This window comes from Octopus bimaculoides, chromosome 14 (assembly GCF_046866305.1).
Source record: "Octopus bimaculoides isolate indiv1 chromosome 14, ASM4686630v1, whole genome shotgun sequence".
Lineage (NCBI taxonomy): Eukaryota > Metazoa > Mollusca > Cephalopoda > Octopoda > Octopodidae > Octopus > Octopus bimaculoides.
The window spans coordinates 59,185,454-59,207,953 of record NC_142941.1 but is presented as its reverse complement, the minus strand read 5'-3'; the positions used below and the strand labels follow the sequence as shown (position 1 = coordinate 59,207,953).

The 22,500-nt window shown below is 40.5% G+C and overlaps 1 protein-coding gene across 2 annotated transcripts in view; it reads left to right on the top strand.

Moving 5' to 3' along the window:
* The first annotated feature begins 4,236 nt into the window (after positions 1–4,236).
* Positions 4,237–22,500, top strand: part of LOC106870475 (transcription factor 21-like) — a 119,816-nt gene continuing 101,552 nt past the window's right edge. The window contains exon 1 of one of the 2 annotated variants that reach the window (XM_089363050.1): positions 4,237–4,456. The gene's annotated coding sequence lies outside the window, so the exon portion shown is untranslated. Of the gene's footprint in view, positions 4,457–17,915; positions 18,491–22,500 lie in introns of those variants that run through there. The other variant, XM_089363051.1, reaches the window with a different exon arrangement.

The window sequence follows — 22,500 nt, the reverse complement described above, 5'->3', positions numbered from 1 at the left end:
ATTGCAACATTAAACCAACATCTTATCCATGCATACTCGCTAAGATGGCAGCGGCAGCGGCGGCGGCGGCTGAGACGGCGACGGTGACGGGGACGGTGTTTGTGGGGGTGTCGGTGGTGATGATAGTAGTGGTTTTGGTGGTGGTCACAGAAGAATACAGCGACGGTTACGGACGTAGTCGAAACCTTGATTATGGTGAAAATAGCATGGCTGTTGGAGGAGACTGTCGTTATGGTGGTTGCAGTAAATCTCATCGTGTAATTGGAGGTGTTTGTCTGTTGTTAACGGTATTGATGATAGAGATGTGTGATGGTAGGGATGCTACTGACGACTGTTCCTGAAGATGTTGTTAGCAGTAATAATTATGGTACAGGGCTTCTTATAAAGTATTTAGCGTTCTTTATGTATAGACATGTTTGTGTGTACCTGTGCGTATGTATTTAATATTTGTACGTACGCTTGTTGCATTGTTTCCAAGAGTACGGAAACAGAGATCTTTAATATGCCTTGGCCTCAAGAACTGAAGCAAAATTTAGATTTTGTTTCAAAATCAACGATTGCAAAAATGCATTGAGCACTTTGATGTTTTATCTGCATATATTTCCCGAAGGCGGGGAAGATATGCAATGATATGCATCTAGAAAATTCTGGAAGGACTTACTCTTTTACTCATTTACTTGTTTCAGTCATTTGACTGCAGCCATGCTGGAGCAACGCCATTAGTCGAGCAAATCGACCCCGGGACTTATTCATTGTAAGCCTAGTACTTATTCTGTCGGTCTATTTTGCCGAACCGCTAAGTTACGGGGACCTAAACACACCAGTGGTGACAGTGGTGATGGTGTCGATGATGGTGATTTTTGTGGTATTGAAGCTAATGGTGGTGGTGGTGGTGGTGGTGGTGGTGGTGGTGCTTGTTGTGGCGAAGAAATTGTAGTCGTTTAGCCCGCAGGTATTTCTTGATTAGTAGACTTACGGTCAGAGTCATTCTCGATCTGACCACTCCGTCCAGTAAGACATTGTCCAACATGTCCTTCCTTGTTCTAAAACAGTGGGTTGCCATTTTCAAGAATTTGGCTACTGTTTTTTTTTTATTCTTTCTTTTTTTCTTCTCTACCAGGCCAAACTATAACGTTTGAAGCTCCCCTGCTTAGAAACCCCGCGGTTATCACTGTTTTGATGATAGCTGGACAAACACAAATTTCACCTTGTTTCTGCATGCATGAACGCCCCCTGTCTATCCGACTTGAAGACATTATCCTATCCTATCCCCATCGCCACCACTAAGCAATGTGTTACTCTACCTTGTGTTTGTGTGTGCGCATGTGGTTGTGTATTTATTTTGCATGCGGGTATGTATGCAAGTCCGTTTCACAAAGCATGCGTGGTGCGTGTGTGTGTGTGTGTGCGCGCGCGCTCACTCAAATCTGTACGTATGTATGCGAGTACGTTTGCTTGTGAATGCCTATGCATACCTATGCGTACTTGTGTTCGCGTGAGTATGGGCGCATACGTGTGATTGCATATGTTTGAACGTCAATATGAATGCGTGATTGCATCTGTCTGCATATGTGGGCGTATATATGTATATGTTTGTGTGTGGTTGCGTACGTTAAGGTACCTTAATATGTCTGATTTCTTGGTGTGTATCCACATGCGTCACTAGTTTCCATGTGTGTATACACGCGTACGTGAGTGTAAGTGAGTGAGTGTTTGTATGTCTGTGGTTGTGTGTTTGTGTGTGTGTGTTTGTGTGTGTGTGTAGGGGGGGGGGATTGCTGTCAGTGACGTGTTGCTTGCCTTATCGTCTAAATAACATCCGTAAACACCCACTTCTTATGAAAGGAAATGTCTGTCTCACACACCCAGCCACACCACACCCACACACACACACACACACACACACACCAGCCATACACCACGGCACATTACCATACCGCACTCACCATCAAGCCTCATCCCCCCACACCACCCTTTCTTGTCCGCCAGTCTGGCTATCTGTCTATATGTCCGTACGTACGTTGTACGCATGTGTGTATGAATTTATGTATGTATGGAGGTGAATATATATATATATATATATATATATATATATATATATATATATATATATATATATATATATATCTGCGTGAATGTGTAGAGGTGGGGGTGGGGTGTATGTGTGTGTGCGCTCGCATGCTTGTATTTATGTAAATTCAGCCGACCACATTTTGTATTTGTGCTTATGTTGATGATGATGATGATGATGATGATGATGATGATGATGACGACGACGACCACGACCACGGCGGTGGTGGTGGTGGTGGTGATAACGGTGGTGGTGGTGGCTGCAGAGATTATGGTTGTGATGATGATGACAACAACGATGACGACCACCAGGACCACCACGACTACCACGACGATGACGACAATGACGATGATATTGATCAGGATCAGGATCCATTTGCCTCCTCTTCCTCCTCCTCTTCCTCCTCCTCTTCCTCATCATCATCATCATCAAGGTTATCATCATAATCGTCGTCGTTGTTGATACCGTTATTATCATCTCCCCCCCCCCCCACACGTTAGTAGCAACGAACTGAGCGAAGAATACTCAATAGTGGAGTATAGAGTAACTGTATTATAAAAACTGTAATGATTTCGTTACCGGCACCCTAGGTTTCCTGTTAGTGGAGTTAAGTCTATCCATATGTTTCCGATGGTCGATCAAATGAGGAAATTCTCATTTGAGGGGAGTTGTTCGACCCGCTAGAATTAGCCAAATTTCCTTGGAATACAACTCAACGTCTTGAAAAAGAAGACATTGAATAACGTGGTTGTCGATTCCTCACACACACACACACACACACACACACACACACACACACACACACACACACACACACACACACACACACGCGCGCGCTCATACACACAACAAAAAGAAAATCAAAAACGAATGGTTATGGCTGGAACACCTTTGGTCATATATCTGCTTGACTAAGTTTGATCCAGAGCCAAAATAAGAAGGACAACAACAATAATCCTGTGGCACCCGCCTACGGCTAGGTAGACTTTTCCCAGGCATAGTGTAACCTGGACAACGCTACCCAGAGTGATTTGAGGGAGCCTTCAGCTGCTAATTCTAGCCGATTGAGTGACTACATAGATACTCTTTCGGTCGTGTAGGTTGGCATTAGGGTATCAAAGTGAAGTTAATGTAGAGGTTTTGATGAGATGAATCGGATGAAACCCAATCCTCCTCTTCTTTGCTTTGTCACTCTTTCTCTCTTTCTATTTTATATTTGTATAATTTCACTCCAAACGTATGCTCGGTGCATCTTTTCCTATTGTTTGTTTGGTGAAGCTGGAGGGCAGGAAACAAACGAGTAAAATCTTATATATATATATATATATATATATATATATATATATATATATATATATATATATATATATCATATATCATATCATACGCGCACGCATCTATATATGTATGTATATACCTACATATATAGATATATATATATATGCACACATACATATACATACACACACATGTGTATGTATGCGTGTATGTATACGCACTAGCTTGATAAGGCATAATACTCCACATGGTACTTTATAATTATCCTTAGCAAGATATATGAGCAGAAAGAAAGTGAACTCAGTAAAAAAAGGACGTAGTCTTGATGAAAAGAATAAAGTCATTTACAGTGACGTAAACAAAGCAGCACCGACTGTCAAGCAGCGTAGACAAACACAATACACACGCACGTGTGTATGTATGTATGGATGTATATATATATATATATATATATATATATACATATTTACATGTAAACATACATGCATACGTGCACCCATCCATCCAGCTACCCACCCACCCATACATACATACATACATACATACATACATACATACATACATATATACATGTAGGTAAATTAGTGTATGTGTACGTATTCTGGTGTGATACCCATTTGTCGCGCATGCGCCTCAGTCCAAACCGCGTTTTCTGTACAGTTTAGTGTGTCACATCCTTCATTTCTCGGCTGAACTCTGCCATCTAACTAACCAACGTCTTCTAATTCCCATTTCCTTGTGTACACACACACACACACACACACACACACACACACACACACACACACACATACACACACACACACATATACACACACACATACACACACAGACACTCATATACGATGTGATATATAATAAGATGATAATAATTTTATCTTGTCAGATGGTGATTGTTGTCTCATGACGAGACATCTCTACACTCTCGGGTTATAGTGACATACGCTCGCTCAACACTATTACCGTTCACCACGTACACAATACCCGGTGATACACATACCGATCGTGCAGTCCATACCGGAGTAATTTCAATCCAGGGACTATGAATAGACCAAAAAATAATATCCATACTTAAATATCCAGTGACAAGCGGTAACTATTTGACTGGTAATTATTTTAAACTATAATTTTAATATCGATTTCAAATTTTGGAACAAGGCCTGCAATTTTGGGGATTGGGGTGGTATTAGATTACATCGACCCCAGTATTTAAGTGGTACTTATTTTATCGACCCCAGTATTCAACTGATACTTATTTTATCGACTCCGAGAGGATAAAGGGTAAAGTTGTCTACAGCGGAATTTGAACTCAGAACGTAAGGATGAACGAAATGTCGCTAAGCATTTTTGCCTGACGTGCTAATGATTCTGCCATTTCGCCGCCTCGACTGTAGGTTTAATGTCAACGCATCTGAGCTGGCAGAACCATTAGCACGCCGGGCGAAATGCTCAGCGGTATTTCGTCTGTCTTTGCGTTCTGAGTTCAAATCCCATCGAGGTCCACTTTGCCCTTCATCCTTTCAGGGGTCTATAGATTAAGTACCAGTTGCGCACTGGGATCGATCTATTCGACTGCCCCCCCCCCCAAATTTCGGGCTTTGTACCTAGAGTAGAAAATATATCTTCTCCAGAACCTTTTCCGTGTATAGGTACGTAGGAATCAGTCTGGGGTGGGGTAAGTTTTGGAAGATGACCCTTTCTATGTGGTTCTGCTGCATACGCAAACACATACATGTTTCTGTCCTTCAACGCAAAATACACACGTACATATGTACACACACACACACACACACACACACACACACACACACATGCAAATACACAGATACAACACACACAAAGGCACACAAACACATCAATTTGATGCACGTTAATCATAGGAAGCTTGTCGTGTGTGTGTATGTGCGTTTTACTATTTGTCTCTTGCTACTCAACAACAAGTGTTGGTTTGGCAAAAATACATCGATTGAAGAAGTACGTGCCTTCAAAATAAGAGCTGTCTTCCATTTTACCGGAGTCCCAGTATCGATATATATATATATAGTTAGTCAGCAATTCTCCAGTTCCGTGTTGAGTTACCCGTACACCACACATCAGACGTCAGGAGCCCCCAGGCTGGTAAGGACACTGTTTAGCTGTCCCCAACATTGCCATTCTCTTGTGTGCTGTTACTTGATAGCCGTTGGCCCTACACTTCGGTTCATCCGTTGTTTTAACGGGTCTTGTTTTTGTTCGGTTGGCTTCTGGGCACCTTTCCACCCCAGGCTATCTATCTATCTATCTATCTATCTATCTATCACAACAATATCAACAACCATCACTACCACAACCACAACAGTAACAATATCAATGACAAACGAGACATACAGTCAAACTCACCGTTTCTATCGACATCGTGTCCCTGCCCGTCCGACAGAACGATGTAAGGGAGACAGGTTAGGTACAGCAAAAACAAGCCCAGTAGTAACACTTCTTTTGTGTCAAACCTTTCCGCCGCATTATCCCAAGAAATAACGTCTGCCCCCTATTTTACCATGGAGCCCTTTTGTTTTTGTTTTTTTTTTTTTTTTGCTCATCCTGTTTGTTATTTGTGTTACCCAAAACCTCTCACGAAACTACTAGATACTCACCCCTGAGGGGTAACATCACCGTTTCACAACCTCTCAATGTCTTGTACTTATTCTAACACCTTCATCCGAATATTCTCTCACCCCTCCCCATTCTCTCTCTCTCTCTTTCCTTCTTTCTCTCTCCCTTTTCTTTCCCTCTTTCTTTCGTTCACTCTTTCATTCTTTCTTTCTTTCTATTTCTTTTTCTCTCCGTTTCTCTCTCGCTGTGACAATGTGTTTAACTTTCTTATTACTTCCCTCGTAAACCTTCGTCGACCAGCTGTATCTCTTTGACTACCTCAACATCTATGCGTGCGTGTGTGTGCGTGTGTATGTGTGTATTCGTGTATGCGAGTGTATGTGTGCACGCATGTGTATGTGCATGTGTGCATATGTGGACGAGTGAGGGCGTGCGTGTATGTATGGATGTGTGTGTATATGTGGGCGAGTGAGAGTGTGCGTGTATGTATGGATGTGTGTGTGTATGTGTGTGTTTGCTTCTGTGTGTGTGTGTGTGTGTGTGTGTGTGTGTGTGTGTGTGTGTGTGTGTGTGTGTGTGTGTGTGTGTGTGTATCTATTGTGTGTCATTGTTTCTGTGTTCCTATTTTTGCGTGCGAGTTTATCCATCGATCTGTCTGTCATTCTATCCTTGGATTTCTGTTAGCTGACTTATGACCATTCTAGCGGGGTGGAATATTGGGTCCAATCTGATTTGGCAAGGTTTCTACAGCTGGATGCCCTTCCTAACGCCAATCACTCTGAGAGTGTGGTGGGTGCTTTTTACGTACCACCGGCACGGGTGCCAGTCAGGCGGCATTATTTATATTATTTGATTGAACGCTACGCATCCATTTCAAAGTAAGCGTATATATATATATATATATATATATATATATACACATATGCACACACACACACATTATATATATATATATATATATATATATATATATATATATATATATATATATATATATATATATATATACGTATATACATACATATATGTGTGTGTGTGTGTGTGTGTGTGTGCATGTATCAGTTTACATTTCCGTTAGGTTCAATAGGAAAGTGCTCCATCTAATGAGAGATAAATATCTTTTCATATACACAATTTGCAAAAGAGCTATTAATAGTTTCATGCCTTAGGGATACAATAAATTGGCAGATTTATATAACATGCAATGTATCTCCATGCAATCTTCCAGGCTCATTGCATATCGTTAGATATATTTAAAAACCAGGACGCTGGTCTATGAGATAACATGCGAAGGCGATTTTAAAAGCCATTGAGCAAACCAGCAGTCTTCTTTCCGACACATTGATAAATATAAAGCTATTAAGTTGGCTAGCGATGTATGGGATCTGAATACTAACTACACACCATATACAATCAAGTGGAGAATTGTGGAGAAAGTACCAAACTTTAAATAAAAGTACCAGGATCACTTCATTCGGTTTAGATTTCTTCAAAGAGGTGCTCCCAGTACAGCTGCAGTCTAATGACTGACCCAAAACAAGTAAAACATAAATGTTATTCATGAACAGTGGTTTTGCTGGAATCCGAAGTGGTAACTCCATGGTAACTTATGATTATAATTTATTCGACTGTGTATTAACGATATGAATATTGAATGTCTGCGTGAGTTTAGATAAATGTAGATAGCATTGAGGAAATAAAAAAAACACAAAAGAAACAATATAATGCAATAAAGGTTTTAGTTATTAGCTTCAGGTTTAAAGAGAAAGAAATGAAAATATCTTTACGTTTTGGACGTAAGTCCTTCATCAACAGAAAGAAAAGGGGAATATAGAGAGAAGAATTGCAAACAAATTTACTTACGAATCTTAAATAACACCCAGTATTTTGTCTCTCTAATTCTTGATCATAATCCATACGTACATGCATATATGCCTGCATACATACATACACATGCATACATATATGCACACAATGACGTATATACACGTACGTACATGTGTGCATGAATGTATATATATTTATATATATATATATTGTGTGTACATACATACATACATACATAAATTCATACATACACAGATACACGCATGTACACATACACACACACATACGCACGTATATACATACATGCATATATACATATATACACTTCAGCTCTCCAACGCAGCACAGGTGAAGCCTGTCTTACAACGCCGACGCAATTAACCACGTGACCTTCTTCTGTTCAGTTTCGTAAATATGATGGCCGTATGCGTCTACTGAACAACACTTTCGTTACAGCCTGCATCTGTCGGCATTTGACTTCAATGTTGTCTCAACTCTTCTGAAAGCAACAGTCCAAACAGTTAATATCAGCTCTTACACGCTTTATTGTTTTGTTAGTCATCTCTTTGTTATTATTACAAAAATTCGTTTGTCAGTAATATTTGCAATTTCTGCTTTGAGACAAATAACTTCAAGATTGTTGCTATTTATTATCATTAAAATCATCATCATCATCATCATCATCATCATCATCGTCATCATCATCATTATTACTGTTATTATTATTATTATTATTATTATTATTATTATTATCATTATTATTATTATTATTATCACTATAATTATTGTTGTTGTTGTTGTAGTAATAGTAGTAGTAGTAGTAGTAGTAGTAGTAGTAGTAGTAGTAGTAGTAGTAGTAATTGCTGTTGTTTAGATTTACGTAATCCTTGACCCTGTAGGCGTCTGGTCTTACGTTGATAGTCGGTCGAAAGTGTGGATGAGATCGACAGATCCATCACTGTGTGTGTGTGTGTGTGTGTGTGTGTGTGTGTGTGTGTGTGTGTGTGTGTGTGTGTGTGTGTGTGTGTGTGTGTGTGCGTGCGTGTGTGTGTATTTGCAAACAATAGGTGGAGTTAGATATGCACAGTTTAGAAAAACGCGTGGTAGTGCTCAAATGAATTAAACTCCGAATTCTTCATCTAGGACGAGGACTATAGCACCATGAGTAGCTCACATGTGGATCGTTGGCAATTTTTTTCCTTCGTCTTCCTTTTCTCTTGGACTTTCCTCTGTCTCCTGTTTCTGAAGAAGAGCTTTGCTCGAAACGTAAAACTACCTTTCTTTCCTTCCCTGAGAGTCTGCTAATACTTTGCATGTACCATGTCCTCGCGTTGTTGTTTTTTCTTGTTGTGTTTGTTCTTTGTTTTTTTTTGTGGGGGGGGGGATTATATATATATATATATATATACACACACATTCATACATACACACACATATATATATACACTCATATATATAGATGTAAATGTGGGTGAGTGTAATATATAGATAGGTACATAAATAGATATGCTTATATACACAGCGATGGAGACAGACAGACAGAAAAGGGGAGAGAAGAAGTGAGTAATTTACAATCAAGACAACACACCTCCTACCTCAGCCCTCACACTAACAACCACCCGTACCTCATTTTACTTCACTTCTCAATCACACCTTTATCCCATTTCCCACCCCAATACATGTTGAATGTGAAATGAACATTTTTCATATGTGCCTGACGAGAGCGTATACGTGTACATAGGTACATGTGTGTGTATGTATGTATGTATATATGCCCGATTATATATATATGTATGTATGTATGTGTGTATGTATGTATGTATGCATGCATGTATGTATATATGTATATATGCCCGATTATATATATATGTATGCATCTATGTATGTATGTATGTATGTATGTATGTATGTGGTGTTTGCATGTGTGTGTGTGTGTGCATGTATGTGTGTGTGTGTGTGCATGTATGCGCATGTGTGGTTAGGGAATATTGTTATTACTATCATGTCTGCTACTGTTTAGATCCAGTTCAGCCCTGGCAAACCAGAAGTATGACGAAGTATGACCAAAGGCAATCCAGCCGTGACCATCCTGTCTTTTCCCTTTGTGCAACAAACCCAAAACCACATCATTTGCTATATTCCTTTTAAAGAGGAAGAGGGTGGCCTGAAGATTTTACTTCTGTTTCTTTGGGCTCCAGCAACCATATGTCTTCATAGGCGTGGTTGTGTGGTAAGAAATTTGCTTCGGTCCCACTGCATGGCATCTTGGGCAAGTGTCTTTTACCAAAGCCTTGTGAGTTGATTTGGCAAGCGGAAACTCTGTATGTGTATGTGCGTGCGTGTGTGTGTGGTGTGTGTGCGCGTGTGCTTCTGTCTGCGCGTCTTCCTCACCGCCATTTGACAACCGGTGTTGGTGTGCTTATGTCCTCGTAGTTTAGCAGTTCTTCAAAAGACACCAATAGAATAAATACCAGGCTTTAAAAAATAATATGCACTTAGGTCGATTCATTCGATATAATCTTTTCTAATCTAGGCACAAGGCCCGAAATTTTGGGGGGGAGGGGAGCAGTCGATTAGATTGACCCCAGTACGCAACTGGTACTTAATCTATCGACTCCGAAAGGATGAAAGGCAAAGTCGACCCCGGCGGAATTTGAACTCAGAACGTTAAGACAGACGAAATACCGCTAAGCATTTCGCCCGGCATGCTAACGTTTCTTATTTCTTTGCTGCCCACAAGGGCAGTAAAGGCTACACATAGAGGGGACAAACAAGGACAGACAAAGGGATTAAGTCGATTCATCGACTCCAGTGCACAACTGGTACTTAATTTATCGACCCCGAAAGGATGAAAGGCAAAGTCGACCCCGGCGAAATTTGAACTCAAAACTGACGTTCAGACCGCTAAGCATTTCGCCCGGCGTGCTAACGTTTCTGCCAGCACGCCGCCTTATGGCCGCGGTGTAATGACTAAAACAAGTAAAGGATAAACATGTATGTGTGTGCGTGTTTGTGTGTCTATGTCTGTCTGTCTGTCTGCTTGACTGTGTAAGTGTGTATAATTCAATTTAAAGCGAAGACATCTCGGCGAGCTGTTGATTTAAATATTGCAATGTTAGAGTTACATTTCACGAGTCTACTTCTTCTCCATCAACATCTTCTTAGTTACTACTACTACTACTACTACTACTACTACTACTACTACTACTACCACCACCAGCACCGCTACTATTACTACTGCTACTTCGAACACATCTGTCGATTTATCTGTGAAAGTGTGATGTATGTATATATATATATATATATGCATATATGTGTGTGTGTATATATATATATATATATGTATGCATACGCACACATGTGTAGACACACACATACATTCACCCCCCCACACACACGTGTGTGTGTGTGTGTTTGTGTATAGTCTGTTACAAGGCACAAACATACATCACAGGGTACGCCCCAATTAGGGGTAGCCCGCTATTTTTCACCAGTGTTCAAATACTTCTTTTTAAAATGATTAATTTTGGTGCTGCGACTTCAGTCTATAAAATAAAAGAATATACGGAATGAGTCACACGTTATAAAGGTCCACTTTATAAAGGCACAATCGCTCCCAAGTTATCCGTATATAAGGCTTGTCAGTAACGCGGTGTCAAACTGCTCATAACAGGAAAACTGTACCGAAATATAGAAACTATTGTGGGAAACCTGATGAAATTATGTTTCGAGCAAAACCTACCTTGAAGTGTTTAACATGTAATTTATGTCGTAGAGGTATACAGACAGACACACACACACACACACACACACACACACACACACACACACACACACACACACACACACACACACACACACACACACACACTCACAGAGATAGATAGATAGATAGATAGATAGATAGATAGATAGATAGATAGATAGATGGATAGATAGATAGATAGATAGATAGATAGATAGATAGATAGATAGATAGATAGAAAAAGGACATACATGTATACATACATGCATACATATATTCTTTTATTCTTTTACTTGTTTCAGTCATTTGACTGCGGCAATGCTGGAGCAGCGCCTTAGGTTTTTAGTCGAAGAAATCGACCCCTGGCTTTATTCTTTGTAAGCCTAGTACTTATTCTATCGGTTTTCTTTTGCCGAACTGTTAAATTACATAAACGTAAACACACCAAAATGGGTTGTCAAACGTCGCATGAATATGGTGTAAAAGACTTTGTTTCAACCTTAACATTAAATGGTGCAAAGCAAAGGGAGGCGAAGCGACTGCAAATAAACCGCCTGCACTGACCCATAATCCTCATATTTGCAACATCTGCAGGCTTCTTTGCAAATTGTTGGCGGGACTCAAACAAACGTTACATTCGACGTAAGCGTTATGACTGACAAAGAAAAAGTAGGTTGTCGGATCCTTATACGTCGAAATCAACGGGAGAATCCACCATATATATATGTAAGGAACGACCGTGCGAACTCAAAAAGGAGAAATGGTGACGAATGGAAAGACAGAGGACTCCTTTTATTTAAACGTGTCACACGGTCGAACACAAAATATATCGAATATGATATACATGATATGTTATGCGACGATAACATAGATGACCAGTAATGAAAGACCACAACCGTATTAGATGAATAACAGAGATATTTATTATGGCGTTAAAGATGTATGTCTGTGTGAGAGTGTGAATGCGACATATAAGAACATAATCAAAGACAGGCCGTCATACAAAGAAAAGTGTGTATGTGAGTGATACATGTGTGTATGAGTGTTTACAGGAGATAGAAAGAGAGTCAATAACACGTGAGCAATTATACCAGTTGTTTAGTACACTATAGGAAAAGTTCTGTATGTTGGCTGAGTGTGGCAGAGCTGATCACTAGTTGTGATGTCGTGGCATCGATGCCGGGCCGTGATTCTTGTTATACAGATGTTCGTCGCTGGCTGAGAATTTCTTGTCTGTTTAAGAACTCTTGTCTGTTTATTTACCGTGGTGAAGCTGAGTCACCTAACAGAATCGAAGAGAGAGATGTGCCGCGGAGGTTTGTACATATATATATATATATATATATATATATATATATATACGAGGGAGAGTCAAAAATTATTCGCACTGTTGTTTTTTCAATGCATTTACACAAGAGTAGGGGGATAAACAAGTACGTCATTTTTCTATATAGTCTCCTTCCTTTTCGATGCACTTGGTCCAGCAGTTCACAAGATTGCGTATTCCCCGCAAGAAGGTTTTCGGTTGGTCGTGCAACGATTTATGCATCGCTTCCTTCACATCTTCATCCGTAGGAGATCGGCGACTTCCTAAACCATCTTCGAGCGGTCCAAAGTTATAATAGTCGGAAGGGGCGAGATCTAGGTTGCACCTCAAAACCCAATTCTTTTGATTATAGCTTATGTTGAAGATATTAACTGTTATTTAACCGCAAATCTGTTTCGACTGAACAGAGATACAATCAAATGTGTCCTATCCGTGACCATCTCATCGTTTTGTAAATCAGAGAGGATGTTGCCTTAATGTGTGCCTTTGAAAAAGCGATTGATAGAAATTAAGGGCGTTTGCCTGTTATTTCTCACTGATCGAACGACCACATAGGGCCCCCACCCCTCGCTGGTAATGGTAACGAATGGTAGGTGTGGTGGTGGTGGTGGTGGTGATGGCGGTGACGGAGTCCTTGGTATTTTTGTTCTTGTTGGCGGTGGGGCTAGTGAGGTTAGTGGTTATGGATGGTAATAGAAGTGGTGGTGGTGGTGGTGTTGTAGTATAGGAAGCATTGACTGATGTGTTGGTCCAGGGTTTTGTCGTTGTGGTGCGTGTCTATGTGTGTATGCGAGTTGTATTATACTCTGTTTCTGCGTACGTGCGTGCGTTCGTGCGTGAGTGCGTGCGTGTGTGTGTGTGTGTGTGTGTGTGTGTGTGTGTGTGTGTGTGTGTGTGTGTGTGTGTGTGTGTGTGTGTGTGCGTGTGTGAAACTTAAGTGGGTAATTTTACAAGATAACGCATGATATTTAATTGAGAGAAAGAATAAAAACAAGAAGGGGGAATGAGAAGTATTCAGTGAGGAAGGAAGGAACCATTTTTTAAAGCAAAGGTAATCCACCATGACCACCACTACCTCCAAGACCACTATCACTACCGCGGTAACCACTACCGCAGTAACCACAACTCCTACCGCCACTGGTACTACCACCATCAGTAACGTCACCACCAGCACTAACATTTCCCACCACCACCACCAAAACCACCACCACCACCATGACCACGCCTGCTATCACTGACGTCATCACCACCAGTACCAGCATCAGTACCATCACCACCAATACTGTCCCTAGTACTGTCATGAACACCACTAGCACCACTCCAATCATGACCATCACTACGATCATTTTCCACAAGACAGTACCAGGTTCAACGTTACTTCAACCACCACTACCACCAACAACACCACTTCAACCATCGTTACTACCACCAGTACCATCTCAAGCACCATCCACGACAACCCGTCATCATCAGCTCCACCACCACAACGACCATTACCACCACCGCCAACACCACCATTACCGCCATCAATCATCTTCACCACCACCACCACCACCACTACCAATGGTACCATACCAGTATCACCTCCTCTTTCACCACCAACACTACTACTACTACTACTACTACCCCCTACTACTACCACCACCACCACCACCACCACCACTACTACTACTACTAATACTACCCCCCTACTACTACCACCACCACCACCACCACCACCACCACTACTACTACTACTACTACTACCCCCTACTACTACCACCACCACCACCACCACCACCACTACTACCACTACCACTACTACTACTACCCCCCTACTACTACCACCATCATCACCACCACCACCACTACTACTACTACTACTACTACTACTATTGCCTCCAACATGGCTGGGACACCATCGCCAATACAATCAACAACAACACCACAACCACCGTTGTTTTATTTTGAAAAGGGCGGGTGTGTACTCGCGTGCCTCCTTTGATCCAACTGGTCAACTAAACATTTAATGACCCACAGCACACACATCACACCCCACCCCACCCCCAAACAGTCATCTCCCCCACCCCTACACTTAACCTCCCTCTCTCCGCACCCGCACACGCACACACACATCATCGCAACCCTGGTTCTTCCCTCTTTTTCTCTTCACCAACTCTCATCCCTAACCAGGCATCGGCTGCTGTCGCCGCTGGTCACGAAGTCGGTTTCAGAGCCAACGAGGGCGTTTCCTAGGTGATCGCGCAGCCTGCTAGAAATAGCAGTTAAATCTTCCTCATACCTCACCTTACCGTCATAGAAAAGAATACTCTGAATATTGTGGTTTTAGGTTTCTTGCGCGTAGGTTAGTGGAAAGGGTTTCAGAAAATGAATATTCTATTTTTGGCGCTTACTCGAAAATGTTTCGGATTTTAAAGTTTTTTTTCCAATTTCAGAATTAAACAATTTATCAGGTGTAATAGTGTGGATGTGGCAATGCGGATCAAGACCCATAGAGGCCCTAAGCACAAAAGATTTTGGTGTCCCCATATATATGTAATTCAAAATATAAACAAAACTAACAGTAAGATGGGCCCGGTTTCTCGGTTTCTATGGCGTATGTGTTCCTTGTCGTTGGACGGGACGCCAGTCCATCGCAGTGTAATTCAAGAAACAGTGAGAGAGAGTTGGGGCGAAAGAGTACGACAGGGGTCACCAACACCCCCTGTCGGAGCATCGTGGATCTTAGTTGTTTTCACTCAATAAACACTCATGTCGCCCGGTCTGGGAATCGAAACCGCAAGCCTCCGATCGGAGTCCGCTGCCCTAACCACTGGGCCATTGCGCCTCCACTTATTTTTATATACGTCCATTTTATTTATATTTGAAAAGTTTTCTACTTTTTTTTATTGCAACGTTTTTAATCAGATCCTCACTACAACACCGTAAACACTTCGAAATTATATTTCCGATCATATAAACCACTTCGAATATTATTTTAGCAAGTGATTTATTTTGTGCCGTAAGCCATTTACCATTTCTGCAGTGTCCCTGCTTCCCTTAATGCCCTAAGCCCGTGCTTAATTTGCTTAACGGTTAATCCAGCCTTAGGTTGTGGTTGTGGTTGATGTTGTGGTTGTTGTCAAGGGTGACGGATTGAAAGATTCGTTAGAGCATTAAAAAACAAAACTAAAAAAAAATCTTGGTTCCGAATTCAAATTTCTCGACAGCATTTCAGCTCTTCTGAGTTCAAATTCCGCCGAGTTCAACTTAGTCTTTCATCCTTTCAGGGTCTATAAAATAAATTATCAGTCATGTACTGAGGTTGCTAATACTGACCCCCTTCTCTAAAAATTGCTAACTTTGTGCTTATATTAGAAACGGTTATCAAAAAAAGTGGGGCGCTGGCAGAGTCATTAAGCCATCGGAAAAACAGTTTTACCGCATTCAGTCAGGGGTTTCTATTCTGAGTTCAAATCCTGCCGAGATAAACTGTCTTTCATCCAGCTGAAAAGTACCAGTCAAGCACTGAGGCTGGTGATATTGACTAAACCCTGCCCTCAAATTTGTGACCTTTCACTTATATTAGAAATAATTACTACTATTCTTTCTTTGGTTGTTTATACTCAGGTCAACCCGACAGAACGGGCCTTATGACCAAAGACGTTCCAACTGTGACCATTCTATTTTACTATTTAGAAATAGTGTATCATAGGACTACATTATCCAGTGTATCCTTTTTTAAAAGGTTTTTGAGTATTACTTGAAGTAAATTTGACTGTAATTTCTAGCACGTCAAATGGCCTCATTGAGGCCCCCACACTGGCTCTTAGTCTCGTTGTTGTTGCTGTTATTGCTGTTGTTGTCGCTACTGTTGTTGTTGACTAATGTTTATAATGAACGAATGATTTTGTTTGGAAACAAAACAAACCAATGCATTCTTTATCTCTTTATCGTCTTTTCTTTATATGTTTAAATGATAAACTTCTGGAAAGTTTTACAGATTTTTACAGTTCCAGTGATGGTTTGGATCTGTAGTAAGTATGTACGTATGTATGTATGTATGTATGTATGTATGCACAGGAGTGGCTATGTGGTAAGTAGATTGGTTACCAACTACATGGTTCTGGGTTCAGTCCCACTGCGTGGCACCTTGGGCAAGTGTCTTCTACTATAGCCGCGGGCCGACCAAAGCCCTGTGAGTGGATTTGGTAGACAGAAACTGAAAGAAGCCCATCGTATATATATATATGTGTGTGTGTGTGTGTGTGTGTGTGTGTGTGTGTGTGTGTGTGTGTTTTCCCCACCATTGCTTGACAACCGATGCTGGTGTGTTTACGTCCCCGTAACTTAGCGGTTCGGCAAAAGATGCGATAGAATAAGTACTACGCTTCCAAAGAATAAAGTCCTGGGGTCGATTTGCTCGACTAGAAGCGGTACTCCAGCATGGCCGCAGTCAAATGACTGAAACAAAAGAATAAGAGAATATATATATATTGCACCAGCATGACCGCAGCCACTTGGCTAAAACACATAAATAAATATATATATATATATATATATTCTCTTATTCTTCATATACACACACACACACACACACACACACACACACACACACACACATATATATATATATATATATATATATATATATACACAATCACCCCCCACTGGCGTGGTTAGGTGCAGGGTACAGTAATCAGTGTGCATTATCGAAAAAGGAGGTGGTGGAAGGGTAGATAGCAGTGGAGATTTGAACGGCTAATGGGTGGAACCGAGGGTTTCGGTTGGTTTCTGGGTAGGCGTGGTATATAGGTAACGGTATAGTCTTTCCACTAACCGGCTCTCTCTGCGACTGACTCCTTTGATTGCGGTGGTGGTAGTGGTGGTGGTGGTGGTGGTGGTGGTGGTGGTGGTGGTGGTGGTAGGTGGTGGTGGTGGTGGTGTTTTTGTGATGGTGGTGTTGGCGGTGGGAGGAAGGTGGTCCAGTTTGGTGTGGTTTCATGTCTGTGTGGTGGCGTTCGGTGCTGGAGATTGGTGGAGGGGGGGGGGGATTATGGCTGATACGGAATATAGGTGTGGGAGATGAGGGTGGTGGTACTGAGCGTGGTGCAAGTGTCGGAGATGGGTGCTGTCCGTTCGTGTTCTTCATGGGGCAGTGGTGCTCATCTCCTTCGCCACCATCACCACCACCACCTGCCGCAACGACTACCACCACATGTAGTAGTAGTAATAGTAGTAGTAGTAGTAGTAGTAGTAGTAGTAGTAGTAGTAGTAGTAGTAGTAGTAGTAGTAATAGTGGTGGTGGTGGTGGTGGAAGTGAAGAACCCGCTGTTGGGTACGTTACATGTATCGTTTTTGCTTTTCCTTCTTTCGTCCTTTTGTCCGCTTGTCCGTTTATCCCGGCCTATCCTTGGGCTGATCTGTCTGTCTGTCTGTCTGTCTGTCTGTCTGTCAGTGTGTCTGTCTGCCTATCTCTCAGCCACTCTGTCTGACCGTCTGCTTGTTGATGTACAATCCTCTCTTCCCCTCCCTGTCAGCCACCCATCTTAAGCTATCCAGCTACCTAGCCATTTCAGTCTGTGATTCCTGTACTGACGGCACTGGATGGCAGTATGAAACCAGCTGCCAAATTCTCTACAAAGATCCATCCATAACATAAGCTTGACCATAGGTATGTGTTAAACGGTTTTATTCTAAATCTCTCTTAACTTTCAGTTCACGCCCGGCCGATCGATCGACCGATCGACCGATCGAATGCGCAACGTCACCTATAAAATTTCAGAATGAATAATTACTGCATTGTAGGTAAATATTTTACTCATATAATTTGTACACAAAGACAAAAGCTTTCGGCACCCCTATCAGACACAAAGTACACACACACACACACATATGTATATATATATATATATATATATATATATATATATATATATATATGTACACGTATATATATATCTATGAGTATATGTATGATGTATGTATATATATTATATATATATATATATATATATATATATATATATATATATATATATATATATATATATATATACAAATATATATACATACATACATATATATATATATATATATATATATGTATATATATATATATATATATATATGATTTTGACCGTTGACTGAACACTATTCAATTTTTTTTCTCCGTGTTTTTCTCCTTGTCTCCGTATTCTTTCTGTTGAAGAGCGTAGCTCGAAACGTCAAAGACTTTCCGTATTCCCGAGCGTCATACTAATATATACTTTTGTTATTTACACCACCTGTCCTCGTCTGTTGTTATTTTTTGTATATTCTCCCATATATATATATATATATATATATATATATATATATATACATATATATACATATACATATATATATACACATACATATATACATATATATACATATACATATATATACATATACATATATATGTATATATATATTCTATATATATGTATATATATATTTTATATATATGTATATATGTGTGTATATATATGTATATATATGTATATATGTATATATATATATATATATATATATATATATATATATATTTTATATATGTATATATATATATATATATATATATATATATATATATATATATACTTCGGTTTAATGGAGTTGCGAGTGTTTTTCTGTTTGTGTACAAATCTATAAGAAAACATTTACCTATTATGTTGTAATTGATTCACTAACGGTGTAGGGTAAAATTAACACACAAGCGCGCGTGCACACACATATACACACACACAAACATGCATCTATGTATACGTATAAATCTATGTGTGTGTGCCTCTGCGTTTGTGTTTACCCCCCACCACCGACTGACAACCGGTGTTGTCTTGTTGACATCCCCGTCAGATAGCGGTATAGCGAAAGTCAACGATAAAGTAAATACAAGCTTTTTAAAAATTAGAACTAAGAATCGATTTTCTCTCTCTCTCTCTATCTCTCTCTCTCTATCTCTCTCTCTCTCACTTTCTCCCCCCCCTCTCTCTCCTCCTCTTTCTCTCTCTCTCTATACACACGCACACACATATATATTATATATATATATGTTTATATATATGTATATATATGTGTGTATATATATATATATATATATATATATATATATATATATATAGATGTGTGTGTGTGTGTGTGTGTGTATGTGTGTGTGTGTGTGTGTATGTGCATATATAGGCGCAGGAGTGGGTGTGTGGTAAGTAGCTTGCTTACCAACCACATGGTTCCGTGTTCAGTCCCACTGCGCGGAACCTTGGTCAAGTGTCTTCTACTATAACCTTGGGCTGATCAAAGCCTTGGGAGTGGATTTGGTTGACGGAAACTGAAAGAAGCCTGCCGTATATATATATATGCTTGTGTGTCTGTGTTTGTCCCCCACCATCGCTGTGGTACAGGGACGTAAACAAACCAACACCAGTTGTCAAGCTGTGGTAGTTACGATCTTGAACATAGATATCGCGAATATTTCATCCCTTTTGATATTTGCATTCTCTATTTCTGAGTCCAAAAATATGGTCTTACATGGTTCTAAAATCGAGAGTACCAGTTACTGGTCTTCTTGTTGGTTTAATTTGTAATCGATTTCTTTCATCCTTGCAACCTGTTCCGCTTTCAGTCTACCTTACGGATCATCGTCGTCACTACCATCAGCACTTTCAACATCATCATCATCATCGCAGTGCCTTCTTAAAGCATGGCCTCACTGGGCAGTTGTCAGGGCCAGATTAACAGCCATAGCGGCCCTAAGCACTTAAAAAGATTTTGGTGTCCCCATATTACTTATTTTACTTTTACTTTTACTTGTTTCAGTCATTTGACTACGGCCATGCTGGAGCACCGCCTTTAGTCGAGCAAATCGACCCCAGGACTTATTCTTTGTAAGCCTAGTACTTATTCTATCGGTCTCTTTTGCCGAACCGCTAAGTTATTGGGACGTAAACACCCCAGCGTCGGTTGTCAAGCGATTGGGGGGGGAACCACAGACACACACATATATATACATATACATATATATGACGGGCTTCTTTCAGTTTCCGTCTACCAAATCTACTCACAAGGCTTTGGTCGGCCTGAGGCTATAGTAGAAGACACTTGCCCAAGGTGCCATGCAGTGGGACTGAACCCTGAACCATGTGGTTGGTACAAAAACTTTAAAATAAATTGTTTTTGCTCAAAATGAAACAAAACTTACAAAACGATGGAAAATAATATTTATTTTTGTATACCTTCATTTTATTTACGTTTGAAAAATGTTCTCCTACTTTTATTGATTGCAATGTCTTTGATCAGATCCTCGCTATGACGCCAGAAACACTTCGAAATTATATTTTCGATCATATAAACCAATTCAAATACTATTTTAGCAAGTTTAAAGTGATTTATTTTGTGCCGTAAACCATTTACCATTTCTGTGGTGAACCTTTTCCTTGATGGCCTAAGCACGTATTTATTTTGCCCATAGGCCCCGCGAGTCTACGAGCTCTTTTCTGATCTAAATATACTGTGGTTCGCTGTCAATATATATATACTACAGGTCCCAGTGATTGATTTGATCGGGTGCCTATATTACTCGGGGGCCTATATTACTGTTAAGACGGCTCTGCATCATCGTCGTGGTCCTCTCCTCATGATCGTCGCCGTTGTTTTTGTTAAGGTGGCGGAAATATGTTTTGGAAGTATTTCTTCTGGATCTTTACGTTCTAAGTTTAAATCCGACAAAAGCCAGCTTTACAATTCATCCTTCTAGGTTTAAATCCCACAAAAGCCAGCTTTGCAATTCATCCTTCTAGGTTTAAATCCCACAAAAGCCAGCTTTGCAATTCATCCTTCCGTGGTCGATAAAATTTCAGTTGGTGGCCAATGCCATCAGCCCTAGTCAAGTACCTGGGTAAATGGTATCCACTAATTCCCTCTCCCAAAAACTGTATTTCCTTGTGCGTAAATCAGGAACCATTGTTATTACTATAGTTACTGTTGTTATTGTTGTCATGGTAATTAATATTTCAATGGTACGATTTTCAATGCATGCATTCGTTGCATAACTGAGTGCATCCCGGGTATGTGGAGTGGCCGGTACGGTATTTCTACCTTAATATAATGCGGTGTAAGGCGGCGGCGAGCTGGCAGAGACGTTAGCACGCCGGGCGAAGTGCTTAGCAGTATTTCATCTGTCTTTACGTTCTGAGTTCAAATTCCGCCGAGGTCGACTTTGCCTTTCATCCTTTCGGGGTCGATAAATGAAGTACCCTTGCGTACTGGGGTTCGATCTAATCGATTGGCTCCCTCCCTACAAAATTTCGGACCTTGTGCCTAGAGTAGAAAAGAATATAATGTGGTGTATTTCGTAGTGCTAATATCTGCAATCTACTTTCATTTTTAAAACTAAATACGTCCTCACACGTGTTATGCATGCATGCATACATATATACATACATTCATGTATGTTTATAAATGTGTGCATATACATATATATGGTTCCGGGTTCATATATATATGCATGGTTTCGGATTCAGTCCCACTGCGTGGCACCGTGGGCAAGTGTCTTCTACAATAGTCTCGGGCCGGCCAAAGGCTTGTGAGTGGATTTGGTAGACGGAAACTAAAGGAAGCCCATCGTATATCTGTATATATGTATGTGTGTGTATATGTTTGTGT